This window comes from Hemitrygon akajei, chromosome 6 (assembly GCF_048418815.1).
Source record: "Hemitrygon akajei chromosome 6, sHemAka1.3, whole genome shotgun sequence".
Taxonomy (NCBI): domain Eukaryota; kingdom Metazoa; phylum Chordata; class Chondrichthyes; order Myliobatiformes; family Dasyatidae; genus Hemitrygon; species Hemitrygon akajei.
In genome coordinates this window covers 175899810-175923337 of record NC_133129.1, presented here as the reverse complement: position 1 = coordinate 175923337, position 23528 = coordinate 175899810, and the positions used below count along the sequence as shown (strand labels likewise).

General features: G+C 42.0%; 1 protein-coding gene across 3 annotated transcripts in view; it reads left to right on the top strand.

The window, feature by feature from the left end:
* The window catches only part of shank2b (SH3 and multiple ankyrin repeat domains 2b), a 1185964-nt gene that overhangs the window by 221643 nt on the left and 940793 nt on the right, over window positions 1-23528 (top strand). The window contains exon 1 of one of the 3 annotated variants that reach the window (XM_073049804.1): window positions 7842-7932. The exons of the other annotated variants lie outside the window; for them this stretch is intronic. The gene's annotated coding sequence lies outside the window, so the exon portion shown is untranslated. Of the gene's footprint in view, window positions 1-7841; window positions 7933-23528 lie in introns of those variants that run through there. 3 annotated transcript variants of the gene reach the window in all.

Here is a 23528-nt window from a genome sequence, read left to right as displayed (position 1 = left end):
GCCGTTTAGGTCTTGATCTGGATTGCTCTTTGCCCTTGACCTTGCCACCACGGGTGACTCTATCTGGAGCTAAACTCCAGACGGCATCGCTCCAGGTACAATCAAGTGACAAACATCATTCACCAAAATCTTGCTTTAATATACAAGATTATACCTTACTAAAAGTACAAGCTTGATCCAGTTTTAGAGTCAGAATACCACAAATTACCTTATGACTGATCAGCTATTACAGATAGGACAATCCACAATAACCGTCCGGATATAGCAATACAAGATAAACCAGCAAGAATGGCTTACTTAATAGATATAGCCATTCCAAACTCATAAAACTTACAGAAATCAATAACTGAAAAACACCAGGAATATGCTGAATTGAAAGAGGAAATTGAAAGACTATAGAACACGAACAGGGTATACATTGTCCCGATAGTAATATTTACAACTGGTGTCATCTGGAATTCACTACACAATAGCATTAAATAATTAGGGCTACACAGCAATATCTGTGTAACTCTCCAGAAAGCCACAATACTAAACACCACAAGAATAGTCCAAAAGTTCCTAGCAATTGAGAAATGAGCGTGCTTGCCAATGCCTGTATCTGAGGTTATACCAGCTTCAGCTGAGAGAAAAAAATGTTCTTATAATAAATAAATAAATAAATAAATAAATAAATAAGCAAGCAAGCAAGCAAGCAATAAATCTCGAGAACATGAGATGAAGAGTCCTTGAAAGTGAGTCTGTAGGTTATGGGAACATTTCAATGATGGGGCAATTGAAGTTGAGCGAAATTATCTCCTTTGGTTCAAGAGCCTGATGGTTGAGGGGTAATAACTATTCCTGAATCTGGAGCTTGAGGCTCCTGCGCCTTCTTCCCAATGACAGCAGAAAGAAGAAAGTATGACCTATGTGGTAGGGGTCCCTGATAATGGATATTGCTTTCCTGAAACAAAGCTTTATGTAGCTGTGCTCAGTGATGGGGAGGACTTCACCTCTGATGGACTGGGCCGTGTCCACTACCTTTTGTAGGATTTTCCATTCAAGGGCATTGGTGTTTCCATACCAGGCTGTGACGCAGTCAGTCAATATACTCTCCACCGCACACCTATAGGAGTTTGTCAAAGTTTTAGTTGTCATGCCAAATCTTCGCAAGCTTCTAAGGAAGTAGAAGTGCTGCCGTACTTTCTTTATAATTGCACTTAAGTCCTGGCCCAGAACAGGTGTTCTAATATGATAACACTGAGAAATTTAAAGTTGCCGACTCTCTCCACCACTGACCCCCTGGTGAAGAATGGCTTATGAACTTCTGTTTTCCTCCTCCCGAAACCAATAATCAGCTCCTTGGGATTGCTGTCATTGAGTAAGAGGTTGTTGATGTGGCATCACTCAACCAGATTTTCAATCTCCTTCCTCTACACTGTATCACCACCACCTTTGATTCGGCCTGTGACAGCAGTATCAAAAGCAAACTTAAATATGGCATTGGAGCTGTGCTTAGCCACAGTCATGAGTGTAAAGCAGGTAGAGCAGGGGGCTAATTATACAGCCTTGTGGTGCATCTGTACTGATGGAGATTGTGTAGGAGATGTTGTTGCCAATCCAAACTGACTGGGGTCTGGAAGAGAGGAAATTGAAGGTCCAATTGCATAAGGAGTTATTGAGGTCAGGTCTTGAAGCTTATTGATTAGCCTTTTTTTTTAGTACACTTCTGCATCCCTAAAACTTCTCCAGAGATTCACTTTATCCTAGCTGACCCATGCCTCCTTCATCCTGGCTAGCACCTCAATATCCCTGATCACCCACCCAGAGTTGTCTACACCAACCAGTCTTGCCCTTCACTCTATCAGGAATGCGCAGACCCTGAGCTCTTACTATCTTACTTTTAAAAGCCTCCCACTTGCTTGTGACTGCTTTGCCCGCAAACAAACTACTCCAATCAACCTGTGCTAGCTCCTGTTCATATCATCAAGATTCACCTTACCTCAGTATAGAACTTGAGCCTGCGCATCTGTTCTGTCCCTTCCCATAACTATTTTAAAATGGATTCAACTGCATCGACTGCCCTGATCTGGGCATTGTCTACAGGTTTGCTTCTAAATCTCCCTCAAAATGGAGTTTTTGGTATACTGTTAGCCACGTGTCTCTGTTTTTTTCTTAAGTTTAGCTCTTAATACCTGATTTAGTGACCCTTCTGATATTTCAAGTCAAGTCAAACTGAAAGTAAATTTATTATCAAAGTATGTATATGTCACCATATACTGTCCTGAGATTCATTTTCTTGCAGGCATTTTCAGGAAAATGAAGAAATATAATCAATTTATGAAAAGCTATACATAACCAAGGACTGACAACCAATGTGCAATTCATAAAAATAAATTACTAATACTGAGACATGAGTTATAGAGTCCATGAAAGTGAGTCCATTAGTTGTGGAATCAATTCAGAGAGGCAGTAAGTGAAGTTATCAATGGCAGTTCAGGAGCTTAATGGTTGAAGGGTAATAACTCTTCCTGAACCTGGTGGTGTGGGACCCAAGTCCCCTATACTTCCTGCCCGATAGTAGTAGCGAGAGGAAAGAATGGCCTGGGTGGTGGTGGTCCATGATGATGGATGCTTCTTTCTAATGGCAGGACTCCTTGTAAATGTGCCCAATTATGGGAAGGTCTTTGACTGTGATGGACAGGGTTGTATCCACCACTTTCTGTAGACTTTTCCATTCCTGGGCATTGGTCCATTTTCTCAGTGTGGTTGTCTCTGAGAAAGTAGCCTGCCACTTTCTTCTTTAGCCTCCTTGGAAACCCTGTAATTGGAAACATTATTCTGCCTTGTTTTTCCCTCTTTAAAAGCCATGTTTCAGTAATTACGATAGTGTCCAGACTGCCTTCAAAAAGAGGTTTCATTTGTGAAGGGGGATTAAAACTGGGGTAGCTCGCAACGGAGAAATGGTAGATTCTTAAGTAAATAAAAACAGTAGTCATATTGAGGTGAATTTATTTTCATCATAATAGATGACCTGGTCATTATTATTCAGTGGGATCTTGCTATTTGCAGATCAGATGTACTGTTCTTAGATCACAGTGGTGGACATACTTCTTGGGGACAAACTCAGATGATTAGAATATTTTGGGCCGAGCTTTTATATGTAGGTAAGATTGTATTATTCAATGCTTCTATCTACAATTGGGAAGAACAGCAGAGGATAAAAACACAATCTGTAAGGCTGCACTCTCACTGCTCCAGCGACCCGGGTTCAGTTCTGATCTCAGGTACTGTCTGTGTAAAGTTTGGAGGTTCTCCCTGGGTCCTCTTTACTTTCTTCCTGCATCACAAAGGCGTGAACTGTAAATGGCCCTTGGCCTGTAGCTGAGAGATCTGGAGGGAATTGATGGGAATGTGGGGAGAATAAAATGGAATTAGTGTGAATGGGTGTTTAATAGTTGGTGTTCACTTGATGAGCTAAAAGGGCCTGTTGCCATGGCAGCAGGATTCTATGACATGTTTCTACGGTGTGACATTCAACTGTTCTAACATTATTATTTTATCAAACTTTCACTATTTCCACTCTACTTCGATAATAAATGTGTTTTGAACTTTGAACTCTAATTTGACTGCCTAGCAGACAAAGATATGTCTACTGATATCATATTGTAAGTCATTTTGCTGAAGCAACAATGATCACTCTAAAAAGCATAGTTTGTCTCTTAAACACTGGATTAATGAACTCTGACAGGCTTGACAGCTAAATTGACTTTCTTCTGTACAGTTTAACTAGGGTTTCTGCAGAATTCCACTGTCCAAATTGTAATTCACAGCTTCATTTTACACCGGCATATCTCCAAGAAAAATTCGATGGCTGAGAGGCAAGGATCAATTCTTGGAAAATACTGCATGGGTTGTGGCTCATTTCCATAGAAAGGGGAAAGTGAGGTTTGATCTAATAGAGGTTCTTAGAATTAGAGTTTCTGAAGAGATTTACTAGGGTGGATGGTAGCAAGGTGTTTCCACTATGTTGTTTAAATGGTTCAATGGTTCAATTTAATATCAGGGAATGTATACAGTATACAACCTGAAATCCTTACACTTCACAGACATCCATGTAACATAGGAAAATTGTTAACAAAAGCAGTGAGGAAATCAAGGGTAAAACTATTGCTCCAAATATGATTAGAATGTGGGTATTAATCTCACTGTCGCAAGGAGTACTTTGGATTTTTAGCTTTTAAGGGGAGATACAAAGTATATGAGGGAGGAAAGATTAGAAAAACACAAAATGCTGGAGGAACTCAACAGGTCAGGCGGTGTCTGTGGAGGGGAATAAACAGTTAACCTTTCAGATTGATGAAAGCGCTTCATCGCGATCTTCAGCATCCTGATGCAGGGACTTGGCCCGATCAGTCAACTACTTATTCTCCATCCATAGATGCTGACTGATCTGCTCATTTCCACTAGCATTTGGTGGGTTGTTCTGCATTTCTAAAACCTGCAGAATCTCTTCTGAAGAATAAAAAAGATAGAGTGAGATTAGTAGAGTGGGAGGGTTTCAACAGCAAGAGTTTGCCTGAATGAATTCCGTACCTTAACATCTACAGCTACACATTGGTAGCTGTATGGTAGCATAGTGGTTAGCACAATGCTTTACAGTACCAATGATGCAGGGTTCAATTCCTGCCTGTAAGGACTATGTATTTTCACCCCGTGACTATGTGCATTTCCTCCAGGTTCTCCAGCTTCCTCCCACAGTCCAAAGATGAACCAGTTGGTAGGTTAATTGGTCATTGTAAATTGTTCTGTGATTGTGTTGGGATTAAATTGGGGGATTGCTGGGCAGCGCGGCTTGAAGGGCCAGAAAGTCCCATTCCATGCAGCATCTTAATAATTTTTTTAAAAATTGATTGTATTACAGCATCCACAATGACACACTTGACATAGAGAAGAGTTAATGGAGAAGTTGTTCAAAATGAGACTAAATTCAGTCAGGCATACAGAGGTGTTGGTGGAGGGGGATTGCTGGAGGAAGAGAGCCCTCAGACCACCCTGGTGTGAGATGGAGAAGTAGATGTACATCCATGGTAATGATGGGCCGGTTGGGATCAGGGAATTGAAATCTATGAACGTTAGGGAAGGATCAGACATGGAATTGGGATGGAACTGAACCAGGGGAGAAAAAGTTGATGTCAAAGTTGGAAGGAACACATGTGTTCTTCCTTCCTCTACTTTATCAATGTCTTGGACCTTACCGGTACTCTTTCCAGTCCTCGCTTCTTGGCAACATGGCCCGCCTTCTTAGTGTGATGAGGTGATGAATTGGCATGGCTGCAGCCAGCACCATTCAACATGCCTCAGGCTGTGCTGTGGTAGAACCTACAGTGATAACACTATCCCATGATCACATTTCAGGGAAGTACAGAATGGTTACAACACAGCAGGAGGTAATGGTGACCTGCCAAGTCCATTTTCACTCTACATAAGGTTATCCTGTTCTTACCAGGCAGAATCAGAATCTCAATCAGGTTTAATATCACTGACATATGTCATAACATTTGTTGTTTGGCAGCAGCAGTACAGTACAATACATAGAAATGCTGTAAATTACAGAAGAAATATAAATTAAATTATATAAGAAGTGGAAAAAGAGAAGAAAAATAGTGAAGTACTGTTCATGGGTTGGTTCACTGTCTGTTCATAAACCTGATGGTGGAGGGGAAGAAGCTGTTCCTAAAATGTTGAGTGTGTTCTATCAGTCTCCTGTACCTCCTCTCTGGTGGTTGTAATAAGAAGAGGACATGGCCTGAGTTGTGGGGATCCTTAATGATGGATGCCGCCTTTTTGAGGCATTGTCTTTTGAAGATATCCTCGATGCTGGGGAAGCTAGTGCCCATGATGGAGTTGGCTGTGTTTACAAATGCCTGCAGCTTCTTCCGATCCAGTGTAGTGGCCCCTCCATACCAAGATGGTGATACAACCAGATACAATGCTCCCCACAGTACATCTGCAGAAATTTGCTAAGTCTTTAGTGACACACCAAATCTCCTCAAACTCCTACAACTTCAAAGTTCAAAGTAAGATTTATTATCGGAGTACATACATGACACCACATACAACTCTGAGATTCTTTTTCGTGTGGGCATACTTAGCAAATCTATAGAACGGTAACTGTAAACTGGGTCAATGAACTACAAACTGTGCAAATGCAAATATAAATAAATAGCAATAAATAATAAGAGCATGAAATAGCAAAATAAAGAATCCTTAAAGTAAGACCATTGGTTGTGGGAACACCAGAAATAGAATGAGTTTAGTCATCTCCTTTTGTTCAAGAGCCTGAAGGCTGAGGGGTAGTAACTGTTCTTGAACCTAGTGGTGTATGTGCTGAGGCACTGTGTGTTTGTCATTGAAATCAATGATCTAGATGATAATGTGGTTAACTGGATCAGCAAATTTGCAGAGAACACCGGGATTGGGGGTGTAGTGGACAGTGAGGAAGACTATCATGGTTTGCAGAGGGATCTGCATCAACTGGAAAATGGGCTGAAACATGGTGGATGGAATTTAATGCAGACAAGTGCAAAGTTTGGCACTTCAGTAGGAACAACCAGGGTAGGCCTTGCACAGTAATGGTAAGGCATTGAGGAGTGTGGTTGAACAAAGGAAACTGGGAGTACAAGTCCATAATTCATGGAAGGTGGTGTCACAGGTAGATAAGGTCATAAAGAAAGCTTTTGGCACAATGGCCTTCATAAATCAATGTATTGAGTACAGGAGATGTGATGTTATGTTGAAGTTGTATAAAATGTTGGTGAGGCCTAATTTGGAGTTTTGTGTGCAGTTTTGGTCACCTTCCTACAGGAAAGCTGTAACTAAGGTTGAAAGAGTGCAAAGTAAATTGTTGTAAGGTGTTGTCATGTCTGGAGGAGTTGAGTTATAAGGAGAGATTGAATAGGTTAGGACCTCGTTGCTTAGAACGAAGAAGGTTGAGAAGAGATTTGATGGAGGTATTCAAATTTATGAGGGGTATAGATAAGGTAAATGCAAGTGGGCTTTTTCCACTGAGGGTGGGCGGGACTACAACCGGAAGTCATGGGTTAAGGGTGAAAGGTGAGAAGTTTAAGGGGATCATGAAGGGAAACTTCTTCACCTAGAAGGCTGTGAGAGTGTGGAATGAGCTGCCAACACAAATGGTGCGTGCAAGCTCGATTTCAGTGTTTAAGAGAAGTTTGGCTAGGTACATGGATAGTTGGGATATGGAGGGCTATGGTCCCTGTGCAGATTGATGGGAGTAGATGGTTTAAATGGTTTCAGCATGGACCAAATGGGCCAAAGGGCCTGTCCTTCTCTATGACTTGCACCTTCTACCTGATGCAGCAGCGAGAAAAGAGTATGGCCTGGGTGGTGAGAGTGTTTGATGAAGAATGCTGCTTTTCTACGTCAATGTTTCAAGTAGATCTGCTCAGTGGTTGGGAGGGTTTTCCCCCTGATGTACTGGGCCAATCTTTTGTAGGATTTTCCACTCAGAGACATTGGTGTTCCCAGCTTCCTCCACCCTGGCTCAGCTCCCTTTTGAACTCTATAAGTAACTCTATAAGATTGCTAACCTGGCTGTGTAATCCAAACACTAACCACTAGCTGGGTGAAAAGTCCTTTACCTTGACAAGGGGATGAGTTGGTTCACTTTTTATCATGGATTGTTTTTTGGGTTAGGTTTCCTTAGCAGCAGTGTCAACAAACTCCCTCTCCAACCATAATATACATGCTGTTCTTTTTCAATGATCTCACATCCCCTCATGTTGTAACCTGCTTACGTGATATTATGGGCAGGCGCTTACTTGTGAAACAATGTTCCAAGAACTTAGAAAACACCTGAAAACAGGTACAAAACCTGAAGAGAAGAAGCTTCTTTTTGCTATTTGGAATTTTGATATTTCTTGGCCTAGGGTAAGTGAGATGTCACAGTGTTCATTCCAGAGAATGACAGCTATTTTTTCCATTTTGTTTTAGAAATGTATCGAGCCTGTTCCTGTTGGTTGATTTCACTTGAATGTAAACTGAGAAGGGGTTAATTCCTGTAAGCACTGATTTGTCACCGTGAACACTGATTCCTCCCGTTAACACTCAGAGTCAGAATTCAGAATCACATTGAAGTTGGAAGCCGGAATTTAAAGAAAAACAGGCTGATAGTTGGTCAACAGTAACCTGGAGGCACAGTGTTAGAGGGGAGATGAGAAGGCTTTTTTTTTCACACTGTGCTGACAGTCAAGAGCTCAGTACTTGAAAGGAAGCAGAAACATTCAGTGCATTTTGGATGAGCACTTGAGAAGTTGTAACCTGCAGAGCGTTGAACATTGAAAATAACCTGATGTTTATTCTTGTGAACAGAGGATCTTCCATGGACGAGCATAGAGCATAGAAGTGTACAGCACAGGAACAGGCTCTTCCTGTGATGTGGCTCAAATGCAAATATCGAATTAGCCAAACATGGCAGCAGCTCAATGCATAAAAAAACATGAAAACAAGAGGTTCAGTTTGCTCAGACCAAACATCAGAATTGGGAAGAAATGTGATCTAAGTGACTTTGACCGTGGAATGATTGTTGGTGCCTAACAGTGCACTTTGCGTATCTCAGAAACTGCTGATCTCCTGGGGTTTTCATGCACAACGGTCTCCAGAGTTCACAGAGAATGGTGCAGAGAACAAAAATAAAACACCCAGTGGGTGGCTGTTTTGTGGGTGAGAATGCCTTGTTAAGGAGAGAGGTCAGAGGAGAATGGCCAGGCTGGTTCAAACTGACAGGAAGGTGACAGTAACTCAAATAACAACACATTATAACTGTGATGTGCAGAAGAGCATCTCTGAATGCACAACACATCAAAGCTTGAAACGGATGGGCCATAGTTACAGAAGACCACACTGGCTTCCACTCCTGTACCTAATAAAGTGGCCACTGACTGTAAATCTTTTTTAAACTGTCCCCCTCTCGTCTTAAAACTATGCCTTCCTGTATTTGATATTTCTATTTCTGCCCTGAGGAAAAAGACTCCAACTATCTAATCCTCAAATAATTATATATACGTCCACCAAGTTACTCCCAAATCCCAGCCACCCTCCTCCACACCACCCCTGCTGTCAGCTTGTGATGCTCCAAAGAAAACAATTCAAGTGCATCCAGGCTCTCTGTTAGATAACACTTTCTAATCCACGCAACATCCTTGTAAACCTCTTCAAAGCCTCCACATCCTTCATTAATATGGTGACCAAAACCATATAACATGGCCTAACCAAAGTGTTATGCAACTGCAATGTAACATTCTTACTTCTATATAATCTCTCCAACTGATGAAGGCAGGCACACTGTAACCCTTCTTTATCACTTGTCCTTACCACTTTCTGGGAATTATGAACTTGCACTCCAAGTTCCCTCTGTAGACCAATATTTGTAAGGGTCCTGCTATATACTGTATACTTTCCTCTTACATTTCAAGGTTGAAAGAGTACAGAGAAAATATGAAGGATCTGGTTATAAGGAAAGATTGAATAGGTTAAGACTTCATTCCTTGGAACGTAGACGATTGAGAGGAGATTTGATGGAGGTATACAGAATTATGTGGAGTATAGATAGGGTAAATGCAAGCAGGTTTTTGCACTGAGATTGGGTGGGACCACAACTGGAGGTCATGAGTTAATTGTGAAAGGTGAAAAGTTTAAGGGGAACATGAGGGGTAACTTCTTCACTCAGAGGGTCATGAGAGTGTGGAACGAGCTGCCAACACAGGTGGTGCATGTGAGCTTGATTTCAAAGTTTAAAAGAAGTTTGGATAGATGCAGGGATGGTAGGAGTATGAGAGGGCTATGGTCCTGGTGCAGGTCGATGGGAGTAGGTGGTTTAAATGGTACAGCATGGACTAGATGGGCCAAAGGGCCTGTTTCTGTGCTGTACTTTTCTATAGCTTCATTTCACTTCCTGAAGTGCAAATGCCCACATTTGTCTGGATTAAAATTCATCGGCCTTTTCCCTGCCCACATTTCCACCTGATCTATGTTCTGCAGAATCATTTAGCAATCTTCCCCATTATTTACACTCCAGGTGGGAAATGTAAATTCATTTCTCTCAGCGTTGTGAGCACTGGAACTTCCTTCCTCCAAGGTTGGTTGAATATTCACCTTTGAATAACGTAAGACTGAGGCAAATGGATTCTTGATAAACAGTGGGGTGAAAAGTTAAACAAGGTTTAGACTGGGTGGTGGAGATTACAACAGATCAGCCATGAATTTATTAAATGGTGGCATTTAAATTGAATTAAATTAAATTAAATTAATTTAATGGTGGCATTTAAAATATTAAATTAAGGGGCCGATTGGCCTACAGCTGCTTCTAATACATTTGTTTGTACGTACATTGAATTATTATTAAAGTGGATGGCACAGTTGTGTAGCGGTTACATAATGCTATCACACCACCAGCGACCCTGGTTCAATTCCGTTATTGCCTGTGCTGAGTTGGTACGTTCCCCCATGACCCATGGGCTTCCTCCGGGTGCTTCAGTTTTCTCCCACAGTCCAAAGATGTTTGAGTTAGTAGGGTGATTGGACAGTGAGGACTCATTGGGCCGGAAGGGCCTGTTATCGTGGTGTAGCTTGAGATAAATAAATAAATCTAGAATAACCAGCATAGGAACAGGCCCTTTCACCAAACTGGTCCCTGTGTGCATCTATGCTCCACTTGGGCATCCTTCTCTCCTTTCTCCTCTAATACAATGGACATAGCCCTTCCTTTTCATATCCTTGGCTCCCCCTTAGTTGTCATCACAAAGAAGGCCCACCAATGCCTCTAGTCTCTTGAAAGATCAGAGAGATTTGACAAATGCAGCCAGCTCCATCACAGGCACTAGCCTCCCCACTGTCCAGGATATTTTTAATAGCACTCTGTCAAGAAAGCTGCATCCATCATTAAGGATATCTAGGAAATGCCCTTTTCTCATTGCTATCATCAAGGTACAGAAGCCTGAAGACTCACATTTAATATTTTAGGAACAGCTTCAGATTTCGGAACAGACTATAGAACCCATGAACACTGCCTCAATTTTTATTTTCTTTTTGCACTAATTCTTTCATACATTTTATCGTAACTTTTTAATGTACTGCTGCTGCAAAACAACAAATTTCACAACATATGCCAGTGATAATAAGCTTGATTCTGATTTATGTCACCAAACACTCTCACAAACCTTGACAGATGTACTGTTGAAAGTGTCCTGATGAGTTGAATCATGGTCTGGTACAGTATTTCAAATGCAGAAAGTAGGTAGCAAAGCCTGGAACATCACTGGCAAATCCACCCCCACCGTCTTGGCCATGCCATCATCTCACAGCTACCTTCGGGCAGAAGTCCCACACCCCCAGTTTCAAGCAACACACACAAAATGCTGGAGGAACTCAGCAGGCCAGACACCAGTTTCAAGAACAGCTACTTCCCTTCAACCATTTCACTCTTAAACCAACCTGCACACCCTTAATCACTATGTCATTATAGTAACACTATGACCACATTGTTCAAGTCCAAGTTTAATTGTCATTCATTTGATGTGGAAACCGTAGAAAGGGTGCAGAGGAGGAGATTTACAAGGATGTTTCCTGGATTGGGGAGCATACTTTATGAAAACAGGTTGAGTGAACTCGGCCTTTTCTCCTTGGAGCGACGGAGGGTGAGAGGTGACATGATAGAGGTGTATAAGATGATGAGAGGCGTTGATCGTGTGGATAGTCAGAGGCTTTTTCCCAGGGCTGAAATGGCTGCCACAAGAGGACACAGGTTTAAGGTGCTGGGGAGTAGGTAAAGAGGAGGTGTTAGGGGTAAGTTTTTTACTCAGAGGGTGTTGAGTGTGTGGAATGGCTGCCGGCAACGGTGGTGGAGGCGGATACAATGATGTCTTTTAAGAGACTTTTGGATAGGTACATGGAGCTCAGAAAAATAGAGTGCTATGGGTAACCCTAGTAATTTCTAAAGTAGGGACATGTTCGGCACAATTTTGTGGGCAGAAAGGTCTGTATTGTGCTGTAGGTTTTCTATGTTTCTATGTTCAACCATACATGAATACAGTCAAACGAAAGAGCGTTACTCTAGGGCCAAGGTGCAAAACACAGTACCATCAGTAATAAATAGCACAAGGCACATTGAGCACATATAAGATAGCAGTAAAATAGAGTCATACAAAAATACATAGTCCAAGTCCCTGAGTTCATGAACATTGCAGCAGTCTTCCAGCGATATCATGGGCACTATAGCTTATCTTCTGTTGAGTGAAAACTAGGGGGCAGCACAGACTCCAGCATAGATGCCACGCCACACCACCTGATGCACTCTGGTAGAGCACCTGACTCCAACGCCTCCCCGGGTGGCTACAAACAGGCAAAACCGCGGCTTGAGGCCTAATCTTTGCTATGACCAAAGGCATGCAGCTCCCCCACTGTTTGCCAATAAACCAATGCATTGGACTTGCAGCATTTCATACCACCAATGTCCAATGAGGTCTTGCAGTCACAAGAAAAGTGACCAAGGTGATCACTCGTTGTTGAACTGCACACCTCCTTTGCTCACCCTGTCGCAGGCCGCACCAAGTCCGGGCTCCTTCAGTTTCTCTACCAACAAGCAACTCGCTCATGGGGTAGACCTGTAATACTTTAAGTTCTTAATGTCCAGCATGGTCTTGTGATCATAAAAAATACATTAAAAAAGGACACTACCACCTTTGGTTGGCTCCATAGACATTCCAAAGACATATGAGATAGGGTTAGTGAGTTGTGGGCATGCTATGTTGGTGTCAGAAGCATGGTGACACATAGTCTTCCCAACACAATCCTCGCCGATGTGATTTGACGCAACAACGGATTTCACTATTTCAATCTACATGTGACAAGTAAAGCTAATCTTAAATCTTTGAATAATTTATGATTTTTCTTTTGAACTTGGTGCCTCTAATGCTTTGCACCTATAATGATGGTGTAAGTACAGTTTTCATGACACATCTGTGGACACATATTGTGTACATGACAGTAAACTTCACTGCTTTTACTTGGACTAGAGCAGGGTAGTATAATCTAGAGCATGAAGCTCTTACAGCTGAACAGACTTCAGAAACTCACTGTTCACGTTTGGACCTAAGATTGCTGAGCATATTTAACACATCGGTAGGGATTGGTTGAGGGAAATTGAGTTAGGGTTTCAGAGTCTGTCGGAGATGTGAGAAACAATGACTGGATAGAATCCAAGGGGGTCAGTCCATTATGATATTGTGCAGTAGTAGTTGTATTTATGGATGAGTTGGTATCTAGAGGCTTCTGCATTAATGGCCTTCAGTCAGACTCAATGAACACACCATTTGGTTTTCGGAAACCCACCTGGTTCAGCCTTACCTTGTCATGTCTATATTTGACTCTGGGCCACCAGCACGGTTGACTCTTAATTGGCTTGGATGAGGTAGTGGAAGGGTGGTGATGACATGAAGGAAGTTAGTGTTGTGGATAGCATAGAAGGTTGTTGTAGGTTACAACTGGACATTGACAGGATGCAGAGCTGGGCTGAGAAGTGGTAGATTGAGTTCAATTCAGAAAAGTGTGAAGTAATTCACTTTGGAAGGTCAAGCTTGAAGGCAGAGTACAAGGAATATGCCAAAATTCCTAATAGCATGGAGGAACCAAGGGATCTTGGGGCCCATGGCCATAGATCCCTCTAAGTTGTCGTGCATGTTGATAGGGTGTTTAAGAAGGTGTATGGTGTGTTGCTTTTCATTAGTTATGGTGTTTAGTTCAAGAGCCATGAGGTAATATTGCAGTTGTGCATTTAATATTTCAGTAAAATTTGAGGAATATTGTTAAATATATTGTTTGATACAGTATTCTTTGTTGTTTACGTAATTCATTATGGTTATATATATGAAGTATGTAGATGGCGTACATCATTACTCCACTGCGTCATATGCGAGAGACTCACTAAAGTAAAACTAAGAGAACATGATTTCCTGGACTCTTGGGCTCCTGTGTTTTTCTTTTGATTAGTTTTCAGAGTTACAAAACATATAGTGGTGATGAGGTAAATTTAAAGTGAACCCAAGACAATTACCTACCTGTTGAAGCACAGCCCGTTTTTTGGAAGTGGAGAGAGATGTTTGTGTTTTTAAAAAAATGGCAGAATATTGACAAATCCACAGGTTCATAAACAGTGAGCACTAGGTGATAATACAAGTAAATAAATAAAAGGAGGCGGAAATGGTTGGCTACATTGCAATGATAGAGGTGTTTAATTGCACAGCTGATAACTAGGTGAGGTATACTGAATGAATTGATCAGTACTTTGAAGCAAATGAAAAGACCAATGAAAAGTGAATGCCAGCACTGCTGAATGGAATAGGTGGAAAAACATGCAGTTTGCTCAGAAATGTGACTGCTCCAAACAAACCAGCTGAAATGAGCTTTGCTGATGTCATGAAAATAATGCAGGAACATTTAGAACCAAAACTATTGTTGATTGCAGAATACTTCAGGTTTCAAAACTGGAATAAAAAAGGAAATTGGCAGTAGTGTACTTCAACTGATGTGGCTGAACTGAAGAAATTGTCTGAGCATTGTCAGTTCAGTGTGGGCTTGATGGTGCAAGGAGAGATCATTTAGTTTCTGGAATCTTACAAGAAAACATTCAAAAATGGCTCCTGACTGAAGCACACTCATATTTAGAAGAGTAGTTAAAATCACTGTATCAATGGAAACAGCGGCAAGAGATGCAGTTGAGTTTCGGTCAGCAATGAAAGTGAGGATGAATAAAATTGCAACTTCTAAACAGAAACCTTCCTGAACAATCTGTGTTACCATTGTGGTAGGGGCTCTCATACACCAGACCAATGCAGGGTTAAAGGCAAAACTTGCAAAAATGCAACAAAGTAAGACACATACAGAGAGCATGTCAGGCAGCTGAAAATAACTGGACTGTACAGGGAAAAGAAAAAGATAAAAAGTGAAGTTGTAGTTTCAAAAAGAGCACTAATCTACACGCTGTTGATGAAAAATCTGATAATAATGAGAGTGATACTGCACTGAGTAGCCTTGAGATTCACAATGTGAAAACTAACAGGAGACAAGCAATATGGTTTACATCAGAAGTGAATGGCAAATTAATTAAAATGGAACTGGACACTGGCTCAGGTGTTTAAATCATTCCACACAATGAGTTTGAACAGCATTTCAATGATACTGAATTGAAACCTGCAGATATCCACCTTAGAACTTATACTAAAGAAAAGATAATTCCTGTAAGATCATAAGACCATATGGCATAGAGAATTAGGCCATTCAGTCCATCGAGTCTGCTTCACTATTTCATCATAGCTGATCCATTTTACCTCTCAACCTCATTCTACTGCCTTCTCCCTGTAATTTCACACCCTGACTAATCAGGAACCTATCAACCTCCACCTTATCTACACCCAATAACCTGGTCTCCACGGATGGCTGCGGCAAAGAAATCCACAGATTCGCCACTTTCTTGGGTAAAGAAATCCTGCTGTTTATCCATTCTATAAGTACGTTTCTCTATTCCAAGGCTCTGCCCGCTGGTCCTAGACATCCACTCCACATCCGCTCTATCCAGGCCTTTCAATGTTCTTTGAGGTTTCCCCCATTCTTCTAAATTCCAACAAGTAGAGCCTCCTCATGCAATAACCCTTTCATTACTGGAATCATTCTTGTGAACCTCCTCTGAACCCTCTGAATTAGATAGAACTCTTATAGATAGCGGGGTCAAGGGATATGGGGAGAGGGCAGGAACGGGGTACTGATTGTGTATGATTAGCCATGATCACAGTGAATGGTAGTGCTGGCTAGAAGGGCGGAATGGCCTATTCCTGCACCTACTGTCTATTGTCTCTCCAATGTCAGTGTATCCTTTCTTAAATAAGGAGCCAAAATTGCTCACAATACTCCAAGTGAGGCCTCACCAATGCTTTAAAAAACTCAGAATTTCATCCTTGTTTTTATATTCTAGTCCTGTCAAACTAAGTGCTAACATTACATTTGCTTTGTTCTAACCACTGACTCAACCTGTAAGTTAAAGTCCTGCATCTTGGATTTTTGGATTTTCTCCCCGTTTATAAAATAGCCTATGCATTTTACCTTTTATCAAAGTGCATTACTGTACAGTTCCTAACAGTTTTCCATCTGCCACTTCTTTGCCCATTCTCCCATTCTCCTATTCTCCTAGTCTGACCTCCTTTCTTCTTCAATACTACCTGCCCCTCCACATATCTTCTTTTCATCTGCAAACCTGGCCACAAACCCATCAATTCAGTCATCCAAATCATTGACATATAGCGTGAAAAGAATCAGTCCCAACACTGACCCTCGCAGAACACCACAGGTCACTGGCAGGCAACCAGAAAAGGCTCCCTTTATTCCCACTCTTTGCCTCCTGCCAATCAGACAATCGGTCACCCATGCTCCTATCTTTCCTGTAAAACTATGGGCTCTTATCTTGTTATGGAGCCTTGTACGCAACATCTTGTCAAAGGCCTTCTTAAAATCCAAGTATGCAACATCCACCAATTCTCCTTTGTCCATCCTGCTCGTTGTTTCCTCAAAGAATTCAACAGATTTGTCAGGTAAAATTTTCCCTTAAGGAAACCATGCTGACCTTGGTCTATTTTATCATGTGCCTCCAAGTACCCTTATCCTTAACAATTAACTCCAACATCTCCCCAACTATTGATGTCAGGCAAACTGGTATTTTATTTAATTTCTCTGCCTCCGTTCCTTTTTGAAGAGTGCAGTGACATTGGCAGTTTTCCCATCCTCCAGAACTATGCCAGAATCTAGTGATTCTTGAAAAATCATTACAAGCTCTTAAGCTACTTCTTTCGGAACCCTGGGGTGTAGTCCACGTGGTCCACTTGACTCGTATACCTTCTGACCTTTCAGCCTCCCAAGCTCCTTCTGCCTAGTAATACCAACTGCACTCACTTTTGCCCCCTGATACTCTCAAACATCTGGCAGTATACTGATGTCTTCCACATTGAAGACTGATGTATAAAACTTATTAATTTCCTCTGCTATTTCCTTGTCCTCATTACTACCTCTCCAGCAGTCTGATACCTACTCTCACCTCTCTCTTACTACTTAATATATCTGAAAAAATCTTTTGTTATTGTCTTTAGTATTATTAGCTGGCTTGCCTTCACATTTCATCTTTTTCCCACTTATGGTCTTTTACTTGCTTTCTGTTGGTTTTTAAAAGCTTCACAAACCTTGAACTTCCCACTAATGTTTGCACTATAATATGCTCTCTCTGGCTTTTATGTTGTCTTTGTCTTCCCTTGTCAGTCCGAGTTGTGTCATCCTGCCTTTAGAATACTTCTTCTTAGGTATGTTTCTATTGTGTGTCTTCTGAATTGGTCCCAGAAACTGCAGCCATTGTTGTTCTGCCATTATCCCTGCTTTTATCCCCTTCAAATCAACTTTGGTGAGGTCCCCTCTCATGCCTCTATAATTCCCTATCCTGTAATACTGATGCATTTGACTTTAGCTGCTCCCTCTCAAATTGCTGGGTGAATTCTATACTATTATGATCACTGTCTCCTAAGGGTTCCTTTACCTTAAGCTTGCAAATCAAATTTGGAATATAGCATCAACCTGATTTTCCCAATTTACCTGCATATTGTAGCATTGCCCCTTTTATATTTCCTTTCTATCACCCATTGTAAATTGTAGCCCTCATCCTGGTTGGAGGCCTGTATTTCACTCTATTCAGGGTCTTTTCACCTTTGCAGTTTATTAACTCTACCCACAATGATTCTATATCTTGCAATCTAATGTCACCTCTTCCTATGGATTTGATTTGATTTTTTACCAACAGAACCACGCCACCCACTCTGCCTACCTGCCTGTCCTTTCAATACAATGTGTATCCTTGGATGATAAGCTCCCCATTATGATCTTCTTTCAGCCACGACTGAGTGATACCCACAACGTCATGCCTGCTGATCTCTAACTGTGCTACAAGATTATCTACCTTATTGCATATACTGCCTGCATTCAAATTTTACACCTTCAGTCCTGTATACATCACCGTTTTTGATTTTGTCTCTGTTGCACTGCAACTCATCCCACTGACTGCAATTTTGCCCTATCATCTGCCTGTCCTTCCTCACAGTCTCACTACACACTGCCTCTGCTTGTATACCAACTGGCCAGTCTTCAGCCCTATCACTCTAGTTCCCATCCCCCAGAGAAATCAGTTTAAATCCTCTCCAAGAGCTCCAGCAAACCTTCCCACAAGGATATTAGTCCCCCTTGGGCTCAGTGTAACCCTTCCCTTTCATATAGGTCATACCTTCCCAGTAGAGATCTCAATGATCCAGAAATCTGAAGCTCTGCCCCCTGCACCAGATTCTGTGCGAATGACATTCATAACAGTGAAATCTAACAACCAACAAGACACACTTGGTTTGTATGTGGTTAAAACAGGAAGGCCAACATAGTAGGGTGACGATTGGCTGAGACAACTATAAATTGATAGGCGATCCATCCATCAATTTCATGCCACATCCCCTGCAATAGAGTCAATTGAAAGCAAATTAAGAAAGGTACTGGATGTGTTTAAGGATGGCATTAGAAAACACAAACATGTCAATGGTAAAATAGTGTTAAATGATAATGTCACACCATGTTTTACAAATCCCACCGGGTTTCTTTTACCATCCGTGATAATGTAGACAGTGAGCTAGAGTGCATGGAGGCTGAAAGAATTCTTTTCAAGGTAGAGTGGAGCCCATCGGTAATGCCAGTGTTCCCAGTAGCCAAGAAGGATGTGTCTGTCAGGATCTGTGGTGATTTTAAGATTACTAACAACCCTGTACTGAAAGATCAATACCCTCTGCCAGGATATCTGAGCATTTCTGGAGGGAAATACTTCAGCAAAGTGGACTTGGTGAGGCCGAGCTACAGATGGAGTTGTAAGAACAGTCCAAAGTATTTCTCACCATAAGCTCGCACAAAGGGCTTTTTTACTGTAATGGGTTTGTTTTTGGAGTAGCTTCTGCACCTGCATTCTGGCAGGAAGCTCTGGACCAGGTACTGCAAGGCGTCCCAGGCACTCAGTGTTACCTGGGTGAATCATTGTTACTGGTGGGGATGACAAGGAACATCTCCAAAAGCTCAAGAGAGTATTAAAAAGATTAGAAGATTCTGAGCTCAGAGCACAATGAAACAAGTGTGAATTCTTTAACCAAGCATCATATGCTTTGGTCAAACCAGTGTTGCACAAGAGTTTCACAACTATTTTGAGAAACTTGAAGCAGAGGCAGATGCCCCAAGGCCAGAAGTTGTGTCAGTTATGGTACTTTTTAGAGTTTGTCAATAACTATAGATGGTTTCTACCAAACCTGGATGTTGTGCTTCACCCCTTGAACTTATTACTACAGATCAGGAAGAATTGACAATGGACAAAGAGGTGTGACGTGGCTTCAAACAGGTAAAGGAAATGGTGACAGTAGACACTGTACTCACATATTATGATCCACATCTTCCAGAGAAACTTGCCAGTCACACCGCATCTTATGGTATTGGTGCAGTCATGTCACATGTTATGAGTGATGGAAGTGGGCTCTCCATTGCCTTGGCATCCTGTTCCCTTAGCATTGCAGAGAAAAATAGCGCACAGATTGATAGAGAGGCCTTGAGTCTGGTTTGGGGTGTAAAACGTTTCAACCAGCACTTAAATGGGAGAGAGTTTACCCTTATTACCGATTCTCAACCACTAGTGTCTATTTTTAATCCACAGAAGGGTGTTCTAGAAACAGCAGTGGTATGAATGCAGAGATGGGCTCTGTTTTTTGGAAGACACAATTATAAGATAGAATTCAAAAGGATGACAAATCATGGAAGTGCTCTTGGATTGTCCCGTTTACCCTAGAGAAAGGAAATACCTGAAAAATTTACAAAGGAGGACACTCCCCTTGACATATTCTCCCTGTTGCATCACAGATGATCCAAAGGGAAACCAGAAGAGACCCCCACACTGTCTCAGGTCTACATGGTCACCCAAAATGTCTGGAATGTGCAGCAGAATTTCCAGTTACCAAAGCCGGGATTAACTTGCCCTTGATGGGGGTTGCCTTGGGGTTCGAGAGTTGTTGTACCATCCAAGCTGAGACCTAACGTGTTGGAGGAGCTGGTCATCTAGTCATGATAAAAATGGCAGCATTGGCTCGCAGGTTTGCCCGGTGGCCTGGGATAGATCAGTAGAATGAACACTTGCCGTGCACTGTTCAGGATGCCAACACGTAAAGAAGGTGCAAGTGCAGTACCTTTCCATCCCTGGGAGTGGCCTGCATTGCCCTGGCAGAGGATTCAATGTGGGTTTTGTTGGACCATTCATGGGCACAACTTTCTTGTTCGTAGTGGATACAGCCACAAAGAGGCCAGAAGTGTTCTCAATGTCCTTTGCTACAGCCTTGCACACGACTGATGTGTTGAGAAGACTCTTCTCAAGGACTGGTGTTCCAGGCACTCAGTGACAATGGACCACAGTTTGTTACAGAAGAAGAATGGATAAGACATATTACATCTGCGTCATACCACCCAGCTACAAATGGCGTCTTGGAACGGTTCAGTCTAAAGAATGCACTGTGGGCAGTGTCAGCAGGAAATCCTCTCACTGATACTGAATCAGAAACTCACCACCTACGCTCTTCCTGGGTTGTCCCTTGCATCCACAGCTGCAAACTCAATTCCAGAGGGACAAATTGAGGGCTCCACAAATAAGGAGGTTCAATGTTTCACTCCTGGTAAAGCAATCCTTGCGAGGTCATCAAAAGTGAGCACCTGGAATGATTAAGGACAGAACTAGACCACTCTCCTACACAGTGGAGATTGTGTCTGATGTCATCTGGAGATGACACATCGATCAGTTGAGGAGAGAAGGGTCAATTGTTAGAGAAGGAAGGTGTCCAGAGATGTCAGCACCACTTCCTGCAGCCCCAGAGTCAACTCCTGGAAATATGCAGGAAGCCCCAGAATCTGAGACTAGCTGCATTTGAGAGTGTGTTTGCCTCTGGCAGAGAGGGGAAAACCTTCCCCACTACTGAGACATCTGCAAGGAGCGCTGCCAGAAGAAAGTAGTATCTATCATCAGTGACCCCCACAATCCAGGCCGTGTTCTCTTCTCGCTGCTGCCTGTACAGCCTTAGGTCCCATTCTACTAAGTTTGGTTCAGATCCTGCAACCCATCTATGGGTGCTTTCACGTGCCTTGGGTCAGGCTGAGGAACAGTTATTATTCTTCAGCCATCAGGCTTGTGAACCAGCATGGATAATTTCACTCACCTCAACACTGAACCTATAAACTCACTTTTAAGGACTCTACAACTCATGTTCTCAGTGTTATTTATTTATCCATCTATTAACTTTTTTTTGCATTCGCACAGTTACTCTTTTCTGCACATTCATTGTTTGGCAGTCTTTATGTGCAGTTTTTGATACATTCTATTGTATTTCTGTGATGAATGCCTGCAAGAAAATTAATTGTATCTGGTGACATATGTGTGCTTTGATAATAAATTTACTTAGAACTTGGAAGGTTGTGGATTGAAATCCCACTGCAGGGTTTCAACACAATTTTCATGGCTGGAGCTCCCGCTGCAGAATGCTGAATGTTAGGCATGCCAACGTTCAGTGAATCTTTTACTGATGTCACTGTCTGCTCTTACAAGTGGCTGGAAAAGGTTCCCTGCCAAAATTTAGAAGATGAGCAGGAGTTATCTTGCAAATGTTTTATCCCACAGTCGGTGGGATCATTCAACATGGAAAATTAACTGCAGACTTTCCTATATCAATGCATTTCAAAAAGGTGCAATGCAAAAAATTATTTTACTATTTGTAACCATTCTGAGGCAACGTGAGTCTTCCTTCACAGAGGCAAAAGCTGAGTTTTTTGAGGGATGTTAGTCTTAGTACAATCCCTTCTTTGTATCTGAGCTAAACCATTTACAATTGTTCATTAACTACATGCAAGTTATTTTGGACTTAGAAATCCAGACTTACAACAGACTTATGCAGGCCCTACTGGTCCAACATACCCAACTGCCCAATTGACCAATTAACCTACTGACCCATGAATCTTTGGACTGTTGGAGGAAACCCATGTGGTTACAGGAAGAACATACAAACTCCTTATAGACACGGTGGAACTGAACCCATGGCTTTGTAATGGTGTTACACTAATCACTATACCACTGTGCCACCCCCATCCATTATATGCAGACAGATCCATGCAGGTGGGTCCAGTAACCCACCTGTTGTTTTCGAAACACCATTCATAGCCAGCAGCAGCTGCACAGAAGGTTAAGTCATTGTACTTGCAGCTGGAGCGGGAGCATTGATTCAGAGGCAAAACTTTCAGGTCTTGTGGCGGCAATTGTGTAATTTAAATTTAAATAATTAAATAAATTAGTGATTAACACAAGGCCAGAGTCAGTGACAGTAAGTGCAAATCTATTTGGTTACTAAAAAAACCCAGAAGTTGGGAGGGTTGAGAGCTTCAGGTTCCGAGGTGGGAGCATATTCCTAGATCAATCACAGTCACGTCAAGGCCAAGGAAGCTCACCGATGCTTCTAAATCCTCAGGAAGATAAAGAAATTTTGGGAGTTCATGTCAAACCTTGGCAATTTTGGTCAAAGCATCATACTGCCTTTGCTCATGCTAGGCTGTGTTTTTTACTCACTGCACTTCAACGGGTCGATAGCCATCTTGGGTTCGTTTTAAAAATACTTCGTCGCCAATCTTCTGTTTTGTGGATACAGCTCAGTGCATCACGGGAACCAGCCTCCCCTCCAAGGGCTCTGCTTGTACTTTTTGCTGCCTCAGTAAAACAGCCAACATAACCAAAGACCCCTCCCACTCTGGACATTCCCTCCTCTCACTTCTCCCATGAGGCAGAAGACGCAAAGGCCTGAGAACATGTACCACCAAGTTCAAGGGAAGCTTCTATCCCACTGTTATCAGGCTTTTGAACATGGACTCCTCATTTTGATTTTGCGATTTATTCTATATCAACACTCATTTTTTCTGTAGCTTTTATACTTTATTCTGAATTGTTATTGTTTTATCTAGTTCTACCTCAGTGCACTGTGTAATGATTTGATCTGTATGAACAGTATGCAAGGCAAGCTTTTCACTGTATCTTAGTACATGTGACAATAATCAACTAATAAATTAACAAGCCAGCTATGCTCTGAGGAGCAAGTATCAACCAAACTTCCCAGGGGAAGGTAGGTCCCTGCTTTTGAGTGATCTCTCTCTTCCTCTCACTCAATGCTGCCAGAAGATTCTGCTGGAGTCCTGGGTCTTGGGCAAGGTTTAATTGATGTGGTTTGCGGACTGGACCGTGTAGTTCATGTTGTGATGTGTTTCTGGTTCCTGGTCTCTCCTTTTTTTTGGTGCTGTTTAGGTGATTTTGATTGGGGTGGCCTGCAGGTAACAAACAGCACAGCACCAGA